Source organism: Python bivittatus, unplaced genomic scaffold (genome assembly GCF_059951505.1).
Source record: "Python bivittatus isolate LINGU-HERP-01145 unplaced genomic scaffold, Pbiv_v1 ctg000690_np1212, whole genome shotgun sequence".
Classification (NCBI taxonomy): Eukaryota; Metazoa; Chordata; class Lepidosauria; order Squamata; family Pythonidae; genus Python; species Python bivittatus.
The window spans coordinates 604,832-625,244 of NW_028277096.1; the positions used below are offsets into that span (position 1 = coordinate 604,832).

Genomic DNA, 20,413 nt, shown 5'->3' on the forward strand with positions numbered 1-20,413 from the left:
TGTAGAAAAAATAAGTTCTTGCCCCAAGTTTTAAAAGAAAGCAGACCTTGTTTGTGATGAAAGCTGGAAAAATTAGTTGGATGGCATATAGTCATATTCATTAATTTTACTTTATTTCATTGTTACATTTATATCCTGCTCAAGGTAAAGTATAGACTTACAGCCTCAACATTGTTGGTTTATTCTCCCTATTAAAAATAATAGTGAAGATGGCTCATACAGGAAGATGCCTAAGGTAATTAGTTTCAAGAAAGCTTTTGGGTTAACCCATGGAAAATAAAATCAAAATCTGTAAGGCAAGCATAAGAATAAAACATAGCAAAATTTCAGCCATTTTAATCAAAACGGGAAGGAGCAACTTTTTAGTGGCAGAGATCCAAAGTGGGATGGCTTATTTCCCACATGTGGGCTTTGAACTCCCTACCCCTGCATTAAAACTGACAAGGAAGGAAGGGAGGGAGGGGGAGGGAGGGAGGAGGAAAGGAAGGGTGAGCATCCACCACGACTGTTGCAAGACAGTAATGACCGATCCAAGGTCACCCAGTGGATCTCCTGGCAATCCTGTACCAACATTCTGCACAGAGCTGGATCTCCTTTTTCTTTAGCCCAGGATCTACCATAGATAGATAGATAGATAGATAGATAGATAGATAGATAGATAGATAGATAGATAGATAGATAGATAGATAGATATTACAAGCACCATTTTCACTTTCTAAAAAAGTTATTATCTGTAGAAGGAATTGTGCAGAGTAAAGTGATAAAAACCTGCCTGCACCACTGCTAATATTCAGATAGTGCCAGTGATATATTAGTTCCTGCGTTATTGCTTAGAGTTCATATACTGTATAGTCAAGAAACTTACATATTTCTCCCAGGCCTTGGGGTAGGGCACATGCTCCCCTCCACCTTAGATGAGTCTTTGTACATGGAATGTATTGATTGTATGAAAGCTATCTTGTTTATTTATTTTGTATTGTGTTTTTTATCTTGTTTGTTTGATATTGTGAGCGACCCAGAGTCATTCTGGAGTCGGGCGGCACCTACATCTAAATAAATAAATAAAGCAAACAAACTTGACAGCCCTGTCTAGTTCACATGTACCAGAACAGTATTTTTCCCTGCCCCAAAGAACTTATAATCTAAAATTTGACACAACAGAAGCAACAGAGGGAAGAGAGGGAAACGATGGCAGCAGGAATTAAAAGGGAAGGACTATGAGATAATCTATTTATGACAATGACATGTTCTCTGCTGTACTGAGTGGTGAATGAACAATGTATAGCTTGTCCTCTTGCAAAGGCTTGCAGCAGATAAGGACAAGTTGTGAATCTCAAGGAAAGAAGGAAGAGAATAAATCTATAGAGAATGAAATATCATTATGTTTAATATACCTCTAACACAGCCTTCCCTAAACATCATCCATCATATCACAGCAACATGGAATTAGGGAATGAGGCAGGGTCAGCCCCATACTGAAGGCCATCCTATGTGAATTGAATTTCTATATGAATCAGAAACAGAATTGAGCCTTGTAATACGAAAAAGATACAATTGGAACAGCTGACACACAAAAGCACAAAGCCATAGCTGGGGCTACACAATGCACTAAGCATTAAACCTCAGTTAACAAAAATAATTGCTGTGGTCACATACTTGCTAACACAAACAAACCTGATTATGACTTAACATGATGTCCTGGTTCACACAAAATGTTAAGATAATAATTGGACTCCTACAATAGGTTAAATCTCAGATCATCTCTTTTCATTTTAGCCTTTTGTGACTGTTACATGGACCCAAGCAGTAAGTGATCCTTAGCCCTTCTCTATACCTTTCAACAGTGCCCTCCAAATATTTAATTTCCAGTCCAAAGTGCAATAGCCAGTGTGTGAAGCTAGGATTAGAGGTAATGTCTCCTGGCAATCGAGAGATTCCTGGAATTATTCTGGGCCAGTCATAGGCTTTGTTCACACAACACAAAAAATCTTGAACCTGGATTATTATAATACAACATTCAGATGACATAGAATGCTCAAATATACATACTGTGGTTAATGGCCTGGCTCACTCAACAAGTTGAGACAATGGTTAGGTTCTCACAACTTACTGAATCTATCAACCATATCTTGTTTTTTATCTTGTCTTAGCCATAAGGTTAAACAGTGATTTGGAAGCAAAAAAAAACAACTGCAAAAGCCATGTGCTCCCTTGTACTCTAAAAGATTTTTTTTTTTTGCTTCTGAATCTAAATCACTGCACAGTTCTAATGAATTACCCAATCCCATTTTATTTTAATCTAGCATGCTGTTGAAATTTAGCTTCTATTTCTCAAGCTAGTCTATCCTACAAGGTTGTTGTGCAGATAAAAAAAATATATGGGGTGAGCAAGGTATCAGCTCACACAAAACCATTGGAAAAGGATATCAGATATAGCTAACAACAGAGTCTAATATTCAGCTGCCAGTAATGAATGGTTGGTCAGTGGCCACATAAAGACATTAATCAAAATATTTTACATCTTATTATTTTTTTAATCAGAATGTTTTACATACTTCTTTTTACTTGCATTAACAAAGTGGTTCTTAATAAATTACCTCCATCTATACAAATGTCTTTTTGGTCTGAAATTTGAATAAGCCTGTTTAAGAGTTCGTATCTTAAAACAATGTGTTTTTAAAAAATATTTGCCCTAGTGCCTTTGATTGATGCACAGTTTATTTAAATAAAAACTTACATGAAAAGTGAAATGAAACAGAAAGATTAGCTGTTTAAGTTGCTTTCGGCTGTAAGAAGTTTTTGCTGTTCCTAGATAACCTTTCTCAAACCACCCTTGAATTTAATGGGGCTTCCTCTCAAGCTATTGTAGAACAGTGGAAAAGTTGTGGAAATGTCTGGTTTCTGATTTGCCTCTGCCGTGGACCAAGGAGGTGGTCTTGGGCAAGGCACCACCGGCCTCACAATCCTCCCTTCCATTGCAAAATGAGTTCTTGGGAGGATGACTCAGATGATGCCTCCGAGTGCTTGGAACCCTTATAAAACATGATAGAACTGCCAAGTATTATTAGGTATGTTTACACAAGTAGCATAGTATCTGGACTTTACTTAATGTGGCCAGAGGCTCTTATCTAAATGGAGATGTATTTAAGAGCAGAGTTTAAGGCTGCAATGTTTTTGCATACTGTACTGGGTAAAGAGCCCCAGACATACTTCTAAGTAAATGAATACACATAACGCTGACCTGCACATTAAGAGGGATTCTCTCTGTATGAGAGTATCATTAATTTCCGGATGCTATATGTTGATCAATTCATGTTCTCAGCATCAGGAGCCAAAGTAAAACACTTTGCAATTTGATTCATTTAAATGGGAGCACATAGGTGGTCTAGACTGCTTTTAATTCTTCTCCTTTGAAGTTGAAGGTTCTTAAAAGTGCATAACTTAGGCTGGATGGCATGATTTGTATTTGGACAAAACTAATCTAGTCATTGTATACAATATCATTATCTTCCTACCTGAAAGTAAGTTTCCTCTGAAGCAAACAGGATGGATTTACAAGAGAAGTATTTTTGACTGGGGTCCAGAAATTCATCAAATTAAAATTAAATATAAATATGTTGCAAATTACATACAAACATTCCACACATGATCATTATGGCTTACTATACTTCCCATAAATTCCTTTTCAATATTATTTGTTTTACTCCTTCAAACAAAAATCAAATCAGTTTATTTGTATGTGCACACACGTGCACACACACACAAACTTTTGTTTGTAGTGGGTGAAAATCTTAAATAATTCCAAAGGAAAACATGCAAAAACAATCAGGAAAATTCAGTGACTCTACTTGGGACTCAGAACTGAGTTCAAATATGAGACCATCCAGGGCTTTCAATAGTCATCCTTAGCCTTAATTTATCTGCCTGTAAAATGGAAATAATTGGGAATACCTAATTCTGGTTTTAAAATACACCTTACTTGTAGTTGCTGCATTTATTAGGACCTTATGGAAATCGTTTTTATACTTACAGCTGTCATTACTACCAACAACGTAGTTTTTTGAGGGAATTGCAATTCGAAAGGAGAATTAATGTCTCTGTTATTTCTTGGGGCCGCGGTCCTTTAATATAACAGTATCAAGGCATGCAGAATATTTTTAAAGCTTTTAATAGGTGGAAAAGCGCGCTCCGTGATAGGGGTGGTCGGTGCCTGTTATTTATGAAGTTAGCATGGGTAGAAAAAAAAACCGTGTTACAATCTTTTCGAGATAAACAGGCAGAGAACGAGCGAGAGAGCGAGAGAGAGTCGGCCGAGATATTGGGGCAGACTTTTGTTAGCAGCCAAGGAGAATGGAAAGAATCTCGGATTAATTCGACGTGGCGCTTTCCACAATCAAGGGAGATTTTCTACACATATTTTTCTTGCGGGAGATCTTGGCCGAGCGAAGTGTCGAAACAGCGACTGAATCTCGGCGTCGCAATTGACCGAGGTAACTGAGCAGGGCGAGGAAGCGCTTCTGACCCCCAGGAAATGGGTGGATTTCCTCTCAGTTATAGATTGCTTAAGCTGTGTGAAGAAGTTACAGTTGTTTTTCTTCTTTCTTAAATTAGAAGGCGAGATTGTCGTGGAAGAAGTATGAAATAGACACACACACGAACACCAGGAATGTATGTCGGGCGATTCTAGAAGAATATAATCGTGGGTCTGTGTTTTAAATCCAGTTTGCCCATTTGAGCGTTACTTGCAAGTTAATTCCACGGAGCGAATGAGAGATTTCGCCCGTGAAAATGCGGAAGAGACCTCAAGCTAAAACGCTACTTCCACTACAGAAATAGGATGATTGTTGCTAAACATTCATTATTAACTAACACCCCTCCCACCTAGAAATTGGTTTTATGCTTCCACCGAATTCATACCACTGGAAAATGTTGTTATCAATGTGGCTCTATTTTCTCGTAGAGATGCGTATCCTACCATCGCTGTTTATTTTTTTTACTTCTACTACATGTTAAAAGTACAACTAATGAATTCAGTGGGACTCACTCCCAGGTAAGTAAGAGCCTGGAGCCATTATGTATGTTTTACTTGTATAAGACTATACATTTTCTAATAGGAACAAATTATTATTAGCTCTAATTCGATAAATAATTAAAAAATAAACGGTTTCATGTGAAATATAATGTATGTTCTTATATATGGAGATGCCTTTTATTCAAGTAAAGAACATTTGTTTGTTTCTGTGCAAATATATAAAACATTTATTCTGTGTTTTATATTTCAGTGTAATTTTTTAAAAAAGACAAAATCCTTTAGTCCTTCCCCATTGCAAAACCTCCTTACAATTTTTATTTAAGAAATGATATTCTCTGGCAGGCTGCTGCTTCTTTTAACAGTAAGATTTTTAAAAAGTGCATCAGGAAAGAAACAGAATTGTACATCTGGCCCACGATGGTCGCGTGTTTTAAAAAGGTCTTGTAATGAACAGAGAGAAGATTCTCATGCTTTTACGAAAAAGGAGTGGAAATATATCTATCCCCCCCACCCCCATTCGAAGGGAGTGAAATTCTGATAGGAAAAAGAATTAAACGGGAACTGCCAAGGAAGGAAGGAAGGAAGGAAGGAAGGAAGGAATCACAGTGGAGCCAGACTTTTAACTTGGAAGGCGCCTAATGGAGTTCTCTGGAGCTGCCGTTCCAAGGAAGCAGAGGAGGCTGCAGAGGACGCGCCGAAGGCCGCTTCCGCCGCGTTTCTTCGGGAAGCGGGGCCGGCTGGAAAGAGTCGCGGGAACTCGGCTTCTTCCCAACCGAAGACGAGCAAGGCGCACGCCCGCAACCCTCCTCCCCAGATGAAGGGGGATCTTAAAAGCCGGCTTATAGCCCTCCCTTCGGGACCAACGAGGGGGGATTTAGTAGTGCTCTGATGGAAAAAAGGGTGAAATATATATAATAAAAGCAACGTTTCATCCTCTTTTTCATATATATATATATATATATATATATATATGCAATATAATTATATAATATATATAATAGAATATATTTTATTATATACATATATATTTATATATAAATATTTAATATACATATATATTAAATATTTATATATAATAAGGTACATTAAAATATGACAAGTTTCAAGGCAGCTATTCAGTTTTGCTGTGTTTCAAAATTCCAAAGGCAAGGCAGGGCGATCCCACCGTTGAAATTCACACTGGTGTTAGGCCTCTTCCGCTGCTCCGCTTCTCCCTGCTCCCGGCTCGTTGACACGATTTAACTGGTGTTAACGTGGCTTGTTGCCTTTGAAATAGCAGAGGACCGGTGTCAATGTTATTCCCCAAGCAGAGGAACCTGGCAAGACAGTTGGCGTAGAACAAACGTTGCAAACCGCTAACATATTGACTCAAGAAGGACATAGAGAAGTAATGTCCATCAGGACCCTTTCGGAGCAAAACAGAATTCCTGTTCGATGGTAAGGCGGTGGAAAAGAGAGTTGGGGGAGTTCCGATCAGGTGATATTGAAAGCGACATTGCTTCCAAAAAGAAACTGATCTCCTCCCCATTCAGTTATCAAGGGAAATATCCTGTTATTTTTTTCCAATAGCTAAAACGTGAGACATGGCTTGCTCAGCCACAGATTGCCTTTGCTCCTTCTTCCCGCTCCCCCCCTGACATTTTTTCCTGCCCTGAGGCTTGTTGCTGTCGAATAAGCCGGCATAGGATCAGGCTTGGAAATTGGCCCATTGTTTCTGCCACCTTCGGTGAGAGCCGCCTGCTCGCTTTGAACTGTTGCCCGTGGAATCGGAAGCAAAGCCGCTTACCTTCCACAGGCCTTAAATTCAAGTCACAACTGGGTGATAAATTCCTAGAAGTCTCTAGACTACATCCATAGGTCGCGGGTGGACCCCTGAGCAAGACGGGGCTTACTCACAAGGAAGCACGGGTGCTGCCAGAGGCATTACTAGTTTGCTTTCTAAATCCTCGGGGTGGATCTGACCTGGAGAAGGCCCTTTGAAGAGGTGTAGGATCGATCTGTGTGGAGAAATGCTTAGGATGGCAAGATCAGGCCTCGATCCACCACGCACTTCTCTGCAGTGCCATTTTACACCAGCCAGAATGAGCTGCCTTGACTATTGAAAGGGAATCAGTGGAGATCTCACAGCAGCTGCCGCTGACCTCACCTAGATTGATTTCGTTTTAGTAATCCTCTGATTAGCTGAGATGTTCGCTTTGGACAGTTACCTTCCATGATCAAATATTTAGCACAGGGTGTAAAAAAATCTTTGTCTTTAGCCATATGATTCAAAGTAAAAGGGGTCTTGCCTGAACTAGCTGTTGTAGAATCTGTTGTTGCGTATTTGTCCATCTTTGTGTGTATGTGTGTGTGCGTGCATACATGCACCTATTTTTGAGCTGGTAAGTTTCAACTATAAACACCCAGTAAAGACAAGGGGAGGCTGGGTTGAGCGCCTTTCTCCCTGGAGCTTCTCTTCATTGGTTTCAAGTTAACCAGAACCAAGCCTGAAGCTCAGTCCCATCCCTAGTTACCTAACAAGAAACCCCATTTAAGACAATGTCCTGACAAACTGGGTGTCACACCGCCAAATCTTAGGGCCCAACAGATAAAGCCGCACTCTTTAGCAACATTTTCCCAGCCCGGAAGACCAAGAAGGAATTGCGATCTGCTCTCCCCCTCGGACATCTTTTATTGGTTTCTGTTTCTTTACGGGCTTATACACCTCTTTTCAAACAGAGGTTCTTTACAAGACAACATTTCAATAATAAAATAGTTAAAACCCTCTGTTCCTAAACTAGGGAATAGCTTACAGCTTTGCTGAGCAACAGACCCCGTTAATTTCTTAATTTCGATGTAACTTATAGTTCTTTATTTCCTAGTTATAATGGCAGTGCGATTTTTTGAAGGGTAGCTGTATTAAATGTGTTGCAGTGAATGCAAAACATTTTTGGTTAATACTGATACCAGTTTTCTTGTAAGAGTGCAATTCAGGATACAGCTAGTCAGAAAGCCTACTAAGCTCCGGGAGACTTACTCCCAGGTGAGCATGTAAGATAGCAGCCTGAAGTTGTAGTCTGCACCCACATCAGAGAAAAGCAATACCAAATGATGAAAAGGCTTTAAATTCAAAACCTCTAAAAATATAAGCTAGGTGTTTAAGTACAGCTGTGTTGAACACACTGTTAGGCTTCAATATTTATTTGGTTATTTCTGTTGATTGCAACAAGGCGCTGCAGAAAAATCTATCTAAACAGACAGTAGGAAGAATGAAATGGGACACTTTTTCAGCTGACGCCATCATCCACCCCTCTATTCTAAACGGATCCCTTCGTTCATTGCTTTGGAAGCTTCTCATTTCTTTGGATCAGCCAAGTTCACCAGAAACTAGATCAAGTGTGAAGTTTGTGACGGAAAGCATCCCCAAACTCTAGTCATGAACAAACCAGTGGATACAACCTTCAAGTCTGTTTTCTCAAGAAGAATCCTATTCGAGTCAATGGAGCCACATTCAAAACTGCTAGTAAAAACAGATGGATGTTTCTCCTGATACAAAAGGTCCATCAACCATCTAGGGGGTTGCCTGGGGTTCAACTTCATCTGAGTCTGCGTTGACTAAATCACTTAATTCTAACGCCAGACTTTTATATGCAACCCCGTCTGCACCGTTCGTTTTGAATAGCTAAAAGAATTTCTAATCCTGTTTTCTTTAGTTTCTTTTTCTTTCATGTTAAACAGGTGGCTTCTTTTCCTTGATATATCTCTCAGTCCTCAGTACAAGAAATATATATTCCTAGATCCATTCTGCCCATCTTTTCTTTCAACTCATATTGGTGATATAGTTTCCTACCTTTCTTTTCATTTTTCTTTCCCTGTCATTCCTGGATTTTCTTCCATCCTTCCTCCCATTTCCATTTTCTTCCTCTCCTTTCTGCTGTCCTTGCCTTTTCTTTTCCGAACAACCTAATCCTCTGGTTGCTAAGAGCAGGAGAGATCATTTCAAGGACTTTTCTATGTGGAATTGTATCTCCCAGCTCTTTCCAGGACTGGCAGAGCTCAAGGCTGGGAAACATTTCCAGGCTAACCATAAAAATAAAGGCAATTGATATGAATAGTTTGGGAGTCTGAAGTCAAAATGGGTGAGGAGAGAGATACCTCCTCCTCACATAACAGGGACCCTCAGACCACCTCTTAGAATGGACCCAGTCAGTTCACGTACCTGGCCGTGGGGATTCACTGGACACAGCAGAGGAAATTACAGAAATGATATGGTTAAGTTTTGACCCTGTTCAAATGTGACAGGAAGGGATGAAGGTGACCCTTCAGAACAATCTCCACTGAGCTGATGTCCTCCAGATGCTTTGGAAAAATAACCCTGTCATCTCTAGCTATGCTGATTGGGGTGACAGGATTTGTAATCTACCTTACCTGGAAAGCATTACTTACCCCATTTTGAAAATTAAATATTATAATGGATATAGGAAGTCTTTTATCTTTTACAGTAGATTATGCTAGAGCAAAATCAGTGAATTTCCAGTTGGTGACCAGAAAATGACTTTCAGGCCATTACTGTACATGAATCCAGCTCACTGAATCATAAATTGTAAAACGGAAAAGCAGCTCTCTTGGTTTGCCCCAAAGTCTTGGGGGGAAAAGTAGGATACTCTAGCACTGCAATTAATCAGTATTGTCTGATTCACTCTGAACTAATTTTTCAGTTAAGTTTCAATTCCTCATTGTGGAACATGAAGTTTGCTAACCTGAGCTGGATTTTCCATATTCCAGACATTTACTAAGGTTTGGGAGACTACTGTAAGAGTACATCAGGAATGGGCAATAGATAAATTTATCTTCAAAATTAATAGAGTAGGATAAAGAACTTTGTACCTCATTCATACTCGTAGAAGGTTTGATTGGTCAAATGACCAATTAGATCAAGAAAAATACATGCAAAAGACCCACCAATTCCCCAGACTTATTGAAGAATTCTATGCAGTTTAAGAGTTTATGTCCTTGCACATCATCAGAGTCCACTCTTAACATCTAGCCCAGCTTCCCCAGTCTGGGTCCTCCAGAAATGGTACACTACAGATCCCTTCATCCTCAGCCAACAAATTAAAGTAATTCTTCCTAAAGAGGATAGGAAGTGTAGTCTAACATATCTGGAGGGCTCCAGCTTGCGGAAGGCTGTGTTAATCTTTCAAGGCTTTGGAACATCTGATACATGTTTCACTCAGATATTTTAATTCTGGCCAACCAACAAAGCCCCTGACCTCAGTGGAGAAATATTTAAGTGAGTTTAGCATGGCCTCGGCATTTGAACGCTGGGACTGTTCAAGCCATCTGTATCCTAAATGTGTGCCTTTGATCCTTTTCTCCCCAGAAAATATAATTCCCCAAAAAGAAAAAGTCATCTTTCTGGAGAGTAGATCAAAGGCACCCCCTTAGGATTCAGATGGCTTTGCTGCAATCAATTAATACTGCTAATGGGTCTTCCTAGCAAGTCTGAGTAAGGCACTTGCCAAACAAAGATAAATCCACATCCAAATTTTGCATAAAGAAACAGGGATCCTATAGTATAGGGCAGGGTTCCTTAACTTTGGCAACTTCAACTCCCAGAATTTCCCAGCCAGCCAGCCTATACCAGGGTTTCTCAACGTTGGCAACCCTAAGACTTGCTGGCTGGGGAATTCTGGGAGTTGAAGTCCACCCATCTTAAAGTTGCCAAGGTTGAGGAACCCTGGTATAGGGCACATCACTTTAAGGGCACTGATAGCTTCAAATAATAGTTGAATAATGGTAGGTTATTATTAAACCTGCCCATGCACCATTTTCTAGAGGCCAGTTTTAACTTCAGATTATATGTGTAAACTGGCTCCTGGATTCCTGCATGCGTATTGACCAAGCAGGAGAAAGTAACTGTCTTCTCTTAAAAAGGAATGTCTATTCACAGGATCATAATCTTTTAGGCACAGGCAAAAAGGAAAAAAAGAACCGGGAAGGAAGATGAAAGTAAACATTGAATACCAGCTGCTGTTGTTATAACCACTGAATAAGATGATGGTACTCTTTACCTGGTTCTTATCGTATTTCAGGGGAACTGGGTGGGGGGACTACAATCTTGAACGGCCCTTGTTCCCTTCACTAATGGATGGGACAGCAACAGTTTTTCTTCAGTTCAGTAACCCCTGCAACAGGATTAATATGGTTAGTAGAAGAAAAAAAGAGTTAAGTCCTTTTCATTAGGTCAGATTTTAGGGCTGGTGGGTGTTGCACTGCTTCCTTTCAAGCGTTGGCTCTTCTGCTCTGGGCCTTCCTGTTTTTCAGTTATTCTTGGGGAGTCAGGGAGTCATTGGGACAGATGAGAAAGAGAATAAATACATAAATAAATAAATACACCAACAAGTGAAGAAAGGTAAGACTTGGAAGCCAGGTTTCCAAGCTTCATTTCTCCGTAGTCTTCTTGCCCTTGGAGGGAGAACTGTGTCAACCCTCTCCATGCTGATTGGGGAAAGAGACAGGAAGTAAGCATCAGCTGGGGAGGAAGCAGGAAGTGGGCATTGGCCTAGACAGGTACTGTACTTAAAAACTAGCGGGGGTGGGGGGCTTCTACTGGCAAGTTGGAAGGAAACTTGGGGGGAATGAAATCTGGTTTTGTTTAGATGCTCTCGCTTTCTGAGCCCTGAATATGAGCTCTGATGGTAGAATCCTATGCTCTCTCCAGTGTTTACTACTGTAATGGTGATGCATGTATTGGTAGCACCAAATAAAAATTTTAAAAAACTCTACTCCTTAATTTTGTTTTCAGATGTTTGCTTATATGGCCATCTGTCATTCTGTATCACTTCCCCGGGTTATCACTTTTCAAGCCTACTATGAATATGGGAAAGAAAATCTGTGTTGAGAGTATTGCTGCAAAAGTACATTTTGATTACTGCCCATAACCATTCAGGCTCAACAAATTATTTTGCACAGTGGGCTCTTGTAATTCATCTTGTGACAGCACACGTGTGTGTGCACATGTGTGCAAATCATGATTGATTACAGTAATCCTTATTCCCCAACCCTTATTTAAAAATACTCTGTTTAACCAATATAAAATAACAGCCATAAATTTGGCCATGCCTGGTCTCTTAAGTGGCTTCTGATGAAGGGGGCTGGAAGGTGGAGTGACTCATGTTTGTCTTATTTTAGTTTTGCTCACATGTCACGCAATCACTCAGCATTAAGTTATTTTCTGAAAGCAACACAAGTTGTTCTACTTTTAGTCCATATTGACTGAAAATTCATGAGGATTATGATAAGATGCATACACACCTTTTATGAATTCCATAAACGATTATCTTAAAATCAACGTTTGATTATGAGAGGATGGTTGCTATTTTATTTTTACCGTTCTGTATGCACATATCTATATAATTTATTTATCTCGCTTATATACCACCCACTCCCGGCGGCTGTTAGTAGCCTACAACATGCTTAGTATTATTTCTTTATCTCTATAATTATGCCTATTTCAGCGTCGGCGGAGTGAAATTCTTCCCACCGCCCTTTTCCACTGACATTGCTTCCAAGCCATGGTGTGGAGCGGTCATACAGATCCCAGATCCCCCTTCCCGTGGAAGCCGACCCCGATGCTCTTTCGCCCTCCTATTTATTGGCTTCAACGTCCTTCCGCCCGTGTAAACGGCGCCTGCTGCGCCGATTCCTGCTGCGCCGGAGCGTTGCGCCTCCCGGGATATTAATGAGGTGTCCGCTGATAGGGAGCTCTGCAGGGTCGCCGCCGGCCTGTCTCTGCTGCTCGGGCGTAGACTCCCCGGCGCTGGGTAAGGGCAGAAGCCGGCGGACCCCGATCGCTCCGTGCGAGCCCTCGTTTCTCCGCAGATTACAGCAGCGAGGGAAGGAGCAGGGAAAGGAGGCGGGCATGGCTGGGCCGGATCCGCTCCATTTTGGCGGGCAGAGCAGATGGGCCTGAAACGCCAGTGCGGTCCGCCTAACAGACCCCTCTGCAGGAACGTGTCAGTTGAGAACGAGACCCTGAGCCTGTGCTGAGCGCCTTTCCAACCCGCTTCACGGCTTCCGAGCAGGGGACCACGACTCCTGTCATCCCAAGCTAACAAGGGGTTTATCGTGCGAGCTGGGGAGAATGGAGCCATCGTCCGTGTGGAGGGCGCCAGGTTGGGAAAGGGGGGCATGCTGCGTGTCAAGGCCACGGGTGAATCTAACCAGTTCGTTTGAAGTTGCAGGGGAACAAATTGGCACATACCTACCCAAACCCCTTTATTTCACCTCCCCAAATACAAACAAAAGGTTCTGCAAGGAAAAACAATGCAGAGCAAAGAAAACATCGTGACTGGGGTCTTTTCTTTTCAACCTTCTGCTGGTGATCTCAGCTTTCCAGGAATTTGGAATATGCAAAAGTATGGAGATTGCACAGTCCTTATATTCCCAGTCGTGTTCCTGGCTGCTGCCTGTAGGAGTCCTTGTTTGGGCTCAGGGCTGGTGTGGGGTGGGAACCCAGTCGCTTCACAAGGATTGAGCAAGGCTTCCTCCTGTATCTGCATATCGAAAGACAGGCTGCATAATCCCATCGCACTCTGGTGTGACCATGAAATAGAAGGTAGGAAGGTGAGGTATTTGGAGACGAACACCACACAGTTGCAGTAGCTCTGCTGGTGAATTGTGATGCAATTAATCTGCAATTGAGACTAGACTGTGCTGTTCACACAACTCGCTTAACCAGCTCAGTTGAAGACTTGACAGTGGCATCTGCACAATATATTAAGCCTGATTACTGTTAACCCTGGTAGCTTAGCCTGTTCTGCAACTCATTTATCCAATGGTGATGAGGTTTTCAAACAGAGGCTATAGATAGTCATCTATGGGGGATGGTGTGAATCCTGCAGTGTGTTGGAATTGATGACCTCTTAGGTCCCTTCCAATTGTGCAACTTCACAATCCTATGAGCTTGTATACCAAGAGCCATGGTCTTATGTTTTGTCAGGAACTGAGAGGTAAAGTGATCTGCTTAGTTGTCTGTGAGCTGCCAAGAAATGCAGTACAGAGCAGATCGCTTTACCTCTGAAGATGCCAGCCACAGACGCTGGCGAAACGTTGGAATACCAGATAATTAGACCATGGCCTATTAGCCTACAGCCTCATCACCATTGGATTTATGCTGGCTGTGAAAGCCTTCCCCAATATATCATCTCATTTAGTTAGTTTAGAGTTCAAATATAATTATAACAACAACACAACACCCCAGTCTTCACAATTGTTGATAAGAAAGACAAAAAAGCCTGGATAGTGGACATTGCAATACCTGGAGACCGCAGAATAGAAGAGGAAGAACTGGAGAAAATCACAAAATATAAAGACCTGCAAATAGAAGTAGAATGACTATGGTAAAAGAAAGCAAAGATAGTATCAATAGTTATAGGCGCCTTGGGTGCAATCCCAAAACATCTGGAACACCACTTGAAGACCATCAGCATGGACAAAATCACCATCAGTCAATTTCAAAAGGCAGCTTTACTTGGAACGACTTATATCCTGCAACAATACCTTGAATACCAACAAACAACAACATTTGCCTATCCCAAGTCCTTGGGAAGGACTTGATAGGTGGATAAAAATGCCAAATCCTGTCTAAACATCTGGCTGACTGTGCGACCAACCATCATAATAATAACATCCAGCGCAAACCCAGAAAATGGATTCATTCAAGAGCTAGGTTAAGTGTATTTCATGAACACAGCCATAAAGACGTTTGCTTCTCCTGAGCACCAGGATCCTTTTCAGGCACTTTTTCCAGGCTGGATTTAGGGGCGGATGCCCAGTTATCACACCAAGTTTGGGAGCTGCAGTGCTTCTGGGCAGATGGGGTATATCTGGGGGCCTATTCAGCTGAAACCAATCCCCCAATAAAAACGCCTGCTTCTTTCTGCAAAGCAATATTGTTGACTTTATGGCCATTATTATGTTCATGTTGCTCCTGATTTGCAGGAGCATTTATAATGCTGGAATATGCATGTTCCCACGTGGTTGTAATCAGGTTCCCGGTTGCAAATTGATCTTCTCATATGATGGATATATGTTTTATTGGAAAATGGATTATGAATGCAGTGAAAACTTCAAGGCATTCACAGCTCAAATGAATGGTGAGGAAAGGGTGCCAAAGTTATTCTGTACTTTGTGCCCCATTTGGGGTAGAATCTTGCAGGGACTGTCTGCAATATAAAGGCCAACATACAAACCTACTTCTGTATTCTGTAGCACTATATTAGTCACTTTCAAGATTTTGTAGGTACTGTTATTCCTAAACTCAGAATGTCAGCTTCTCCCACTTTATTATTAGCTGAAAACATACAACCCCCCAAATCACTATATATCAAGGGCAGGGTATCATTGGCAGTCTAGATGTTGCTGAACTACAACTCCCAGTATCACCAATCAGTGATAAAGAATGCTGGGAGTTGTAGCCTAGCAAGATTTAGAGGGCCATAAATTCCCTTTCCCTGGCTTATAATAACCTAAATATTCTTTGTCTGCAAGCTAGCATAATAAAACATTTTCAGATTCATAATTCTGCTGGCTATCTTTGAAAGGAAAAAATCTCCAACATTTGATTGTAGCTAGCTCAGTTAGATGCCATCTCTCAGCTCCGCCTAACCAGTAAAAATTTGTGATTTTGGGAGTAGTGTGTGTGTGTTTTTTTTTTAATCACAGCAGCTTTCAGAAGTTTCACTATAAATCATTTGCATTATTGGTTGCATTTTCCTTTTAGGCAGATGTGATTTCACCCATCCATTCTCAGGCTAGAAAGTGCCAATTGGCCTGGGTTTCCAGCATGCCAGATTTTCACTATTCTGACACTCTGATATCATAGCCTGCTGTAGCTATAGAAGAGACATGGCATCAAAGCTACTTTGTCTCATGAAACAAGCTGATTCTTCTTATAGCTGCTCCAGTCAGAGAGCCAAATAAATTCTTTATCCATGCCCATCTTTGGCTTATTCATTCATCTTTATTCAACCTCCAAATGTGTCTCCCTCAGGAGACCTTGAGGAGTATGGCCTTGGGAAGAGCAAGTCCAATAGCTCTGCTTTTCTGCCAGCTTTGTCTTATTACTTTCCCCCTCCGCAATGGTCTCTTTGTCTAGACAGGATGATTTGCAAATTCTACAGTGGCGGGTTGCAACATTTTTAATTAAATGTAAATCCTCCTCAATGCATGGGGAGGATGGAACCCACCCTATCATCTGTGACCCTTTGCTTGTTCAGACAGTCCAAACAAAGGATAAACAATTGATTACAACAAACCCCACCCATAGTCAATAGCCATCCAGAGATATCTCTATCGGTGGTTAGTGATTGGTGCCCTCCTAGAAGCTTAAGAACAAAAAAGAGAAGAAAGTCCAGAGTTGTCTAATTGATTGTTAGGGTTGTACAGATTAGATAGTAAGAAAGCTGCAGAGGGAGTTATCAGAGACTTCAAGATGACTGAACAACTGTGGCAAGCTCCTGGAAGAAGCTAGATGAGATCTATGTGAATTACCAGGGAAGTAATGAATGGAAGGAGAATCTTGCCAATCTTCTACCCAGGAAATATTGGCCTCTTTCCCTTCTTTCCTTCCCATTGGTCCTGAACTTGGCTTCCCTGGCCTGGTATCTTCCAGATCCATTGCAGCTCTAAGTCTCAGAATTCACAGTCAGTGTAGACTATGTAGTTTCAATACATACATCAGAAGAATGTAAGATTCAGAAGATTGTTTTATACTGGCCTTCCCCAACCTGTTAATTTCCACATGCATAGACTTCAGCTCCCATAATTCTCAACAGTGGTGATTTGGTGGGTGCCTCTACTTCTTTCTTGGTACATCAGCAATGCAAAGAGCTTAATTCCTTCATGTCTGGATTGCAGCATCATTTTATCAGGTCCAGTTTCATTTACAACATGGCTCCAGGAAGTGCCCTTTCCTCATGTCATCATGCCAGATGTCCTGGGAGCCTGATGGGGGCTCTCATTGTTGGATTTGGCTGGTGGGGTAATCGATTCTGTCCCCTCATCATCTTGAATTGTATATAGTTTTTTTAATATATATAGTATTACTTTTTAGCTAATTTAATATAGATATTTATATTCTTACTGTTTTTAATGTTTGATTTTAATTGTGAGTTGCCTAAAGTTACCCTCGGGGAGATGGGCGGCATATAAATTTAACAAATAAAAACAAACAAACAAATGTCTATTACCAACAGCAGATATACAGTAGACTCTGCTCCACATTCCATTTTAGTAAGCACACCTAAGAGCTACAAATTTTCCAAGATAGTAATTCATCTTATTTCAATGAAGTCCATAAGTCAGCTACATCCTTCTTTCCTTTTCACATATGTTAAGGACTTTGGAAAACCATGTATAAATCTTATTTATAAAGGCTCCACTGAGCATCCCAACATTTCAGAGGCCTGTTGTAGATACAGAATGGGAAAATGCAAGGCTGGACTGAACAAAGGGTTTTCCTGGCCTTCTTGGAAAAAGAATAAAAAATAACAAATTGCTGGCTCAACAGGCAAGCCATAAATTCCATCAAGAATGTTTTCTTACGTGCACCTATTTGAAACTCAAGCATGGCACTTCTGTGGATTGTCAGATATGTTGGAGAGTGGAAACATATATTTGTGTAGATCAGGGGACTGATGGTGCCCCTCTAAAGTTGGCTGCATCCCTGGAGTTCCTCCAAAACTTTCTGCCATATTGTATTTTTTTAATGTAACAGAAGAAAGAAATTATTGCAAGCATAGAAAGTAATGTATGTATGTATTTATTTATTTATTTATTTAAATTTATTGGTAAGTAAATTTATTAACTAAATTTACTAAATTTATTAACTTAAATTTATTAAGTAAACTTATTAACTCTGTAATTAAATTACAATTAAAACATTTATATTTGTCCTGGTTCCACCTCCTTGTTGTCATGCTACTGTGTGACTAATGATTCCCCCAAAAGCCATGCCTCTGGTGCAGCCAAAAAAGAGATCATGGCATGATGTTCAGTTATATTTTGAAAGAAGCATGTGGTACCGACTTCTTGTGCCAATATTATTTAACTGGCTACAGCTCTTCTAACATGAGATGCTCTTTCTTCTCCAGTCCTTCTGCTCTGAGATTTTATTTGTCTGAAATAAACCCAGGGATCTTATGCATGCAACCCAGGCATTTCATCACTGAGCAATGGGTCTCTCCATTCCATTTAGCCATGTTTGCAACTCTGTGCTGACAAAACTCAGGGAATAAACACATATCTTTTATAAGACATATGATTCTCTTTATCTGCAAAATGTTGATACCTTAGATTATGAGAGCTGAAATAAAAATTATATGAATCTAATAAAAATGCTGCAGAGTGCACAGGATGCCATTGACTTTTTGCAAATCGGTTTGAGTCTCCTAGTTTAATTATAGACTAGGGTCTGGTCATTTTCATTTTCAACTTCTCTTCCCCTAGGAAAGAAAGAAACATAATGATGTCTGGGCTGCGAGCATTCTGCAGCAGAGATAATATATTTGGATGACTTCCACAAAAAAGAGCTGCGTTAGAACTGAACGCGTTAATTATCCTTAGCATTTTTGGTTTAGATTACACATGAAGCACAATGAAGTGGTAGAGTCCTAAGGTGATAAAATGGACTGAATTTGGATTATAGACGGGAAACTAACTTTTTGAGTCCCCCTGCCCCATGTAAAATTAAACAGTAACTCTTTGGAAGTAGAAAAATTCCATAGTTCAGGATAGGAAAGGCTGGAGAAGAAATTTCTACTAATGATTTTTAAAATAAAGAGAGTTTTTTTTTTTTTTTAAAGCCAATTTACAAGGGATTGGGTATATAGTGGGAAATACTACTTAATAAAGAAGTCTAGAGCTGCACTCTTAAGAATAAATATACCAAAGAAAGCAACAACACAGAATTAAAACAACAGCAGCAGTCAAGGGAGGGGATTAGATACTAAAACTCTTTGAATTTGAATGTTTACAGTTTCATTATGAAAGTGGAGAATGAGTCAGTAGTCCTTGCAATAATATGGTTTGACATAAGAACTTGCTTAACAGATTCCTTTTTCCATATCACGAGTCAGCATGAGCTTGATCGTTTCCCACCTTTCAGTGTTATTGAATGAGGTTCTTCTCAATGTGGTCATATCATTTACCCTACAGATGGGAAAACATTTTGGATGGGTAGCCCTGGGTTGGTTCTATAGAATCCTTCAGGGGCACAGAAGTGGACAACACTATTAGATGAGTTTAGGCACATACATTTTCTCCCCAGCTCACACAGTGCTATTTTCCCCATAGGGGCTGATGGCATGATGGAGTGGGGAGCAAGTCTTCTCCCCAGCAGTCAGAATGGTTCCTTCTCCTCTTAGTACCAGTGCATTCCACCTTCTCTGCAGGAACAGACCACCCAGTCTAGGCAGAGTGTGAGGGCCTGCATATTACCCTTTTGCTGCCTGCCAGTTTGGATCTGAAAGTTCCTTGAGATCTCCTGCTCAAGGTGCTATCAGTTCACCCTTTTAAGAGCTGTATCTTTAGCCATCTTCAACATTGTTTAGATGGAAATGGAGGATATTGTTGATACCAGCGGCAGCAACATTCAGATCATTAGAAAACCAGCTTAGTATGGAAGACACCAGGAATAAAAGCTGCAGATGTTTTGCACTTCAATCATCATCAGCCTCAGGCAGCATGTTTAGTGGTAAAGGGTAATGGGAGGTATGGTTCCCAAACATCTGGAGTTAGTATGCCTATTCCAGTAACTGGCTGAAAGCAACTCTGCAGAATTTGAATCGTTGGGATAGGCTATTTAGACTAAATCCAACTCTCTGCTACAGTGCATCTACGTGAAAGCACCCCTGATAAGCATTTATCCAGCTTCAGTTTGAACATAACAAAAGGAAGAAAAAAAAAACTATGGAAACTGAGTTGGAAAGAGCTGTTTTGGCAAGGCCATCAAGTCCAGCCCCTTGCTCAGCATAGGAATCCAAATTAAAGCACCCAGAGCAGATGGCTGTCTAGCTTCCACTTGGATGCAGCCAATGAAGGGGACCTCACAGTGTCCCTAAGTAACTGGTTCTACTTAGGGACTAACTGGTCCCTAAGTAACAACTCCCACTGTTAGGATGTTTTTCCTTACATTTAGTCAGAATCTGCCTTCCTGTAACTCAAGACCACTGTTCTGTGTTTTGTCTCTGAGATTGGGGAGAACAGATGTAGCAACCACTTTCTTTGTAATACCCTTCAGAGCCTCGATGAATGCTGTCATATCCCACTCAGTTATCTTTTCTGCAGGCTTTAAATATTCGGCCTTCCCCTCCCATTCCTGATTATGACTCAGGTAAC

The 20,413-nt window shown here is 40.7% G+C and overlaps 1 protein-coding gene and 1 long non-coding RNA gene across 4 annotated transcripts in view; one reads left to right on the plus strand and one right to left on the minus strand.

Annotated features, from left to right (window-relative positions):
• GATA4 (GATA binding protein 4) overlaps nucleotides 1–9,044 on the minus strand; it is a 69,800-nt gene extending 60,756 nt beyond the window's left edge. Inside the window, exon 1 of the mRNA XM_088152456.1 lies at nucleotides 8,862–9,044. The gene's annotated coding sequence lies outside the window, so the exon portion shown is untranslated. The remainder of the gene's footprint in view (nucleotides 1–8,861) is intronic.
• LOC107326145 (uncharacterized) overlaps nucleotides 4,182–20,413 on the plus strand; it is a 98,442-nt gene continuing 82,210 nt past the window's right edge. For all 3 annotated transcript variants that reach the window (XR_015798206.1, XR_001559894.3, XR_015798207.1), the window contains exons 1-2: nucleotides 4,182–4,490; nucleotides 4,612–5,050. This is a non-coding gene — a long non-coding RNA (uncharacterized LOC107326145). The remainder of the gene's footprint in view (nucleotides 4,491–4,611; nucleotides 5,051–20,413) is intronic.